The sequence below is a fragment of a genome, unplaced genomic scaffold, assembly GCF_019419815.1.
Source record: "Pyrus x bretschneideri cultivar Hongxiangsu unplaced genomic scaffold, Pyrus_bretschneideri_v1 Contig126, whole genome shotgun sequence".
Lineage (NCBI taxonomy): Eukaryota > Viridiplantae > Streptophyta > Magnoliopsida > Rosales > Rosaceae > Pyrus > Pyrus x bretschneideri.
Window position 1 is genome coordinate 363,129 of NW_025999420.1, and position 7,071 is coordinate 370,199.

Here is a 7,071-nt window from a genome sequence, read left to right on the forward strand (position 1 = left end):
TAACGGAACTTGCGATAATTAATTCATACCATATATAACACATGTCTACACCAAATGTTAGAACTTCAAGCTCTTAACATTATTTATATTTTTTTTATCAAAAAAAAAAAAACATTATTTATATTTTGAACATCAAGTCAAAACATTATACATATTGTGACATCCCACATCGCCCAGGGGAGTGATCCTTAAATGTATATTCCCATCTCTACCTAGCACAAGGCCTTTTGGGAGCTCACTGGCTTCGAGTTCCATGGGAACTCCGAAGTTAAGCGAGTAGCGCGCGAGAGCATTGCCAGGATGGGTGACCCACTAGGACGTTCTCGTGTGAGTTCCCAGAAACAAAACCATGAGGGCATGGTTAGGACCGGACAATATCGTGCTACGGTGGAGTCCGGCCCAGGAGGTGGCCCCCCCCCCCCCCCGGGCAGGGATTTGACAGATTGGTATCAGAGCCTAACCTTGGCCGTGGTATGCCGACGAGGACGTCGGGCCCCTAAGGGTGGATTGTGACATCCCACATCACCCAGGGGAGTGATCCTTAAATGTATATTCCCATCTCTACCTAGCACGAGGCCTTTTGGGAGCTCACTAGCTTCGGGTTCCATGGGAACTTCGAAGTTAAGCGAGTAGCGCGCGAGAGCATTCCCAGGATGGGTGACCCACTAGGAAGTTCTCGTGTGAGTTCCCAGAAATAAAACCGTGACGACGTGGTTGGGGCCCAAAGTGGACAATATCGTGCTACGGTGGAGTCGGGCCCAGGAGATGGTCCCCCCCAAGCTGGGATTTGACATTTTGGTATCAGAGCCTAACCCTGACCGCGTGTGTGCCGACGAGGACGTCGGGCCCCTAAGGGGGGTGGATTGTAACATCCCACATCATCCAGGGGAGTGATCCTTATATGTATATTCCCATCCCTACCTAGCACGAGGCTTTTTGGGAGCTCACTGGCTTCGAGTTCCGTAGGAACTCCGAAGTTAAGTGAGAAGGGGGCTAGAGCAATCCCATGATGGGTGGCCCACTGGGAAGTTGCTCGATAGTTCCCAAAAACAAAACCGTGAGGGAATGGTAAGCCCAAAATGGACAATATCATGCTAAGGTGGTGGAGCGAGCCTGGGAAATGATCCTCCCCGGGCCGGGATGTGACACATATGTACTCAAAATTCATTCTCGATATCGACATCATCAGAACCTTCTGGTCCTCATACTTAATCTGTACATGGATTGAGAAATTTATGATCATTACATAGTCAAGAAACTTCTGGTGTTCATTTAATAGTTTGTGGACTGAGGTGCTTATGGCCGTCATTTTAGTTAAGTTGAGGAACTGTTGTTCTCGATTCAAAAACTTCAGGTTTTAATTTTGATCAACGAACTTTGGGTCCAATCTTTTTATATGATGAGGATCAAGGAACTTCAGGTCCAATCTTTTAATATGATGGAACTTCGGGTCCTGTATATACTCACCATAAAAAATGTAGTACTATAAATAAATTAAAGCAAAGTGTGGTAATTCCAACCACTATAAATAAATTACTTTAAATAAGTAATGATAGTGACAAGGGCTTTAATTCAGCATCATTCCCATAAATATCAAAAACTTAAAGATAATGATTGTTATTATAAGAAGAGCGATAATGTTGCGCCCCACAAATATATATTAACATAAGAAGGGTGATGGTGATCAACCTGTACCATTCATATCATAATATATATAGTATATGATGGACGATTATACCGCACCAATCATATTAATAATAAAGTTAATAATAATAAGGAAAAAGTAAATATTAACTTACTATATTGACACACCCCGACCCGGTATGTCCACTAGGACTCCGAATCGAGCTATTCTGGCCAACACCTGTAAGTTGACGAAGCCATAAAGTGTAGTGATGTGGAGAATGTGAATAAATTTAAACCTAAAAGTGCATAAAGACAAGAGTGCGCTGTGAGCGAGAGTGAACCCATTTCACACGCGACATCAGAGCATAAGTAAAGTACAGTAGTATGGGTAAGGATCATACCCTCAGAGGTATCCACCTATACTGAGATTCGCCAAGAATCCTCGTCGATATGAACTTTCAGCAGCTAAAACCTGGAGGGGCAAAAAACAAGGGTGAGTGGGCCTAAAAATAAAGTTTTAATAAAAACCTTTTGAAAATGTTATAACCTCTCGCTGTAAAACCCATATAGTTTCCAAAAAATAATACTATGTATATTCGTAAAACAATGCACAAAGACAGTAAAAACCAAGTATGCCATGTCATAACATTTCAACATTGAAATATGTAAGCCATGTGATACGAATCAATGTAAAATAGTATGCCAGTTAGAGTCACCCAATGTGACCTGTATGGTTGAACCCATAGCACATCAAGTATGCCTACACACGAGTCGAAACCACCTATTGTGGTATGTACAACAAGGCTGGGTGTAAATAAGTATGCTTAAGTGCTACAATCATGTGAAGGTTGTGCGAATAATCGCAGGTCACCTACGAGTCGAAACCACCTATTGTGGTCTGTATGATAGGGCTGTGCACCAAACTTGGATCCAAGGTGAGCGTGCGGTGAGGGAGGTGAACATCATGTGAATGACTGTGCCCTAACCACGGGCGGGAGCACTAACACCGAGATGCAGGATAATGAGCTCCAAGTGCATCTATGCATAACAATGTAATGTAACCAATCATTCACATACTAACTCATGTAAAGCTTACCTGAGCCTCCACATCATCATTCCATAATGCATAACAATAGTAATGAAATACTAAAAATATAATTCATTCACGACATGGCATTCAAAGCTTAGTTCATTAAAAACATTTCTGGAAATCGTAAAGCGCATATATATATATATACACACACTATAAAAAATAAAAAATAAAAAATAAAAAAAATAAAAAAAAGATGAAGAAGATCCACTCATCTGGAGTCCGTGCTACAACTCCCTAGCATTAATATCGAGGCGTCACGAACGATCGGCGCCTAGAACAATTATCAAATCACATCTCAAAATTCTTATTGATAGAACACGTAACTTATGTAAAACACATCCCTAAGGGCATTTTAGAATGATTTGAGACTGATAGGAGCATATTTAGGCGACTTAGTTAGCTTGTTTTCTTACAATTATGTTGTTAGTTGATAGGAGCATATTTATGCTACTTAGTTATGTTATTTCCTTACATTTAGTGAGCTAATTACTACTTATTATAGTGTTTTGAGCTATTTTCGTTTTTTTGTAGGTTCTAATGACAAACTTGGCAAGAAAAGGCAATTTTGAGCCTTTTAGAGCAGTTTTGGGCTTATTTTGGATAGCTTGTATATGGAGCAACATGGATGGACGAATTTGGAGTCAAAAGAGGTTAGAAACATGCTACAAATCAGAAAAGGAAAGTTCATGACAAAGAAGATAAGGAAAGTGCAAGAAAAGAGGAAACATTATCCAAAACCTTATCCAACCTTATCTTATCCAAACCTTATCCTATCTTATCCTAACCTAATCTTGTTCCACCTTAATCCTAGCTGCAAGTGAACCTAAAAACCTAATTTCTAGAAGCCCTATCTGACCCTAAAAGGGTGCCACACCTTCCCCCCCCCCCTTTATGCCTTCTAGAACACCCAAAATCAGCCATAAGACACTTAGTTTCTAGAAGGCCCAATTTTGGACGAAAATTCTTAAACCTATTTCTGATTGGATTCTGATTTTATTTGGCCCTTTTTCTCTTGGATTTGGATTGTATAAGTCCATATCTGAGATTGATTGGGCTAGGACTTAATTCCCAAACCCTTGCCGCAACTTAGGGGCCCAAAAACACTTGTATCAGCTAGGTTTAACCCTAAATCTGATTGCTAGGGTTTCGGCCATGCTATATATACCTGCCAATTATTGTGCCGCACCCCCTTAGACACCCTAGGCAGCCATTCAACATTGAATTCATTCATCCATTCACATCAGCCGCAATTCATTCAAAAAATACACTTTGTGTCGCAATTCCTAGGGAGAAGAAGGAGTGCAGTGGCTTCCATAGGAGAAAGACCATCTTGTGCCGCAAGAAATCTACATCCATTGGAGACTTTCAGAGTTCTTTCTTCCCTTGTTTCGTTTCCATGTTTATTTTAATTTGCTTTTCAATTGTTATGAACATGTGTAACTAAGTTTTTCTTAGTTAGGGGTGAATTCGAAACCATGGGCATATGTTTTATATGAATTGATTTCCTCCAGATTTTGTTTCTTGAATTGTGGATGTGATTTACTTAATTGATTTATTGAGAACTTGTTCTTGTGTGTTGATTAAGGATGCATACTTAGTTTTCATACATGAATTTGATGCTAGGATATAAGGAAATTTCACCTAATTGTTATGACCTTATATTCATAAGTAGTGGAAATCACTAGTCATGATTGTATTAAGTAAATTCTAGGCAAGAGTATCATGCAATTCATAGTTACGAATGCCTAGTCAATGCTTAAGGTTTTCAAAAAGCTTAATGATCTTTGATTTTATCTCTATTATGCAGTTCATGTAGGGAATTTGATAAGAATAATTTGATTGTCGATGCGTATTCCATCCAATTCAATGAAACTAGGAAAATCTGAAAGTTAATTTGTGCTTTTCACAATTAATTTGGGGCATTGTCATTCATGGTTTAAAAGGGATAAAATCTGGAAATCAATTTATGTTACATATGTGCATGTGTGGAGAAGAACCCCCTAACTAGCCTTTTTCCCATTCAATTCACCTAGTTTAGTGCCTAATCTGTTTAATTTACAATCTGTCCATTTTAATTAATTTCGTCCAAATCAAGTCCCCATTTTATTAAGTGTCTTAGATTAGTTAGAAAAGTGTTTGAATCTGTCCAAATTAGTGTTTTGAGTCTAAGTTAGTTAAATTTCGTCCAAATCACCCCTTTAGAGTCTAGTTTGAGTGTATTTGAGTATTTTGGGCTGTTTTGAGTCTTTTTAAGTTGTTTTGAGTCATATAGGTCTGGGTAAGTGTTTTAAAGTTTAATTTTGTGTTTTTAAGTCAGTTTAGAGTAGATTAGCATCCCTAGTTAATCCCCGGTTAGAACGATCCCTACTTGCATATATACTACAATTGTCACAAATAGGGTTTAATTTGTGTGTCAACATAATTTTCACATCATTAGTTCATAGTTATTTTAGTATTTTAAGCTATTTTCGTGTGTTTATAGGTTCATTTGTCTAAGGTAGCAAGAATGTGCATTTTGGAGCCTTTTGGAGCAAAATTGGACTTGGAATGGATAGCATATGCTTGGAGCAAAAGGAATGGACGAAATTGAAGACCTAAAGGTGTTAGGATTCCAAATCAAAGAAGGATTCCTAATCAAAGAAGGATTCCTAATCAAAGGAGGATTCCTAGTCAAAGAAGGTTTCCTACTTGAAGTAGGAAAGCCAAGGTTTCCTATTTTGGTTTGACCTTTCCTAATCCTAAAAGCCCTATGTTCCAGCAACGTTGAAGGATTCTCATGCATTTTAGGACACAAACCAAGCCTTCCTTGCAACCTAATTATCCTTGCCATGCCTTCCATAGACTTTCCCTTCCTTGCCGTGCAAGGGAAATGTATATTTCCTATTTTGTGTCACAAGATTACATTCCTCTTCCACCCCATTCTCAGCCGCACCTTACATACCTATTCTATCCAACATCCTTGCCTAATTTCAGCCTTAAAACACATTCCTTTTCTTACAATTTAATGCGGCAAGTTTCTTTCCCTTTCCCTTTGATTTCTGATTTTATATCTCCTTTTCCTTATGGATTTGGGGTCTAATCCTTTCCTAAACTATGTAATAAAAGTTAGGATTCCTTCCTTCAAATAAATACCAAAAGCCGCACCCTTATTCAACCCTAATCACTCATCCATACAATCTGCCATCATTCACACAGAAACAAGCCTTTGCCGCAGCCTTCAACCCCTCTTTGATTCTCCTACTTCCATACCTTCACCCAAACACCCATACACCATCCCTAACCTTTGCCGCACCACCCTACCAACCTAAACCCATTCATAACCCAGAAATCCATCCAAAATCATCCCTAGACTCTTGTGCCGCAGCTTTGCAAGGAAGAAGAGGAGAAGAAGAAGCCTTGGACATTTGTGCATTCAAGTTGGAGTGTTGGAACCTTTTTAGGTGTAATCTATCTTTTGTTTTCAATGTTTAATTCAATTTTCCTTTGTTTTGTTGTGAACATGAGAGGCTAAACTCGTTTTAGCTAGGGGAGGCTTTGAAACCATGATTATGTTTATGATATGAATTGATTAATTCTAGTTGTGATTTCATAAATTGTGAATGCAATTTACTTAACCGTTTGATGGATAACTTATTCTTGTACGTTGATTAGGGAGGCCTACTTAATTTGCATGCTTGAATTTGGTGCTAGAATATAAGGGAGTTTCACATAATCGTCACAAACTTATATTCACAAGTAGTTAAGGTTGTTTTCACAATCATGTTAAGTAAGTTCCTAGCATGAGTATCATGATGTCATAGTTACAAGTGCTTTGTCAATACTTATGATTTTCATTGAACGTAATGATCTTTGATTGTATCTCTATTATGATGTCATGTAGGGAACTTTTGAAGAATGCTTTGGGTTGTCGTATGATGTCATCCAATTCAATAACTAAAGGAAATCTGAGGGTTAATTAGTGATGTCACGGTTAATCTGGGGTGTTGAGCTTCATGGTTTATCGAAAAAGCAACTGGAAATCAATTTGTGTTTGAATGTATCATGTGTGGAAAAGTATCCTCTAGCTATCTAATCATCCATAGTTTTTCCCAAATTAGTCCAAATCTCATTTAAGTCTTTTAGTTACTTGTTTTTACATTAATTTCGTCAAAAACTCAATCCTCTTTACTTACTTGTTTCAAATCTGTCCTAAAGTGTGTTTTTGAGTATTTTGAGTCAAAACCAATTCTATTTTCGTCCAAATTGAGTCCTAGAGTCTAGATTGAGTCTTATTGATTGTTTTGTATTGTTTTGAGTCTCTTAAGTTTGTTTTGAGTCATATAAGTTTAGATAAGAGCCTTTGAGTTTGTTTA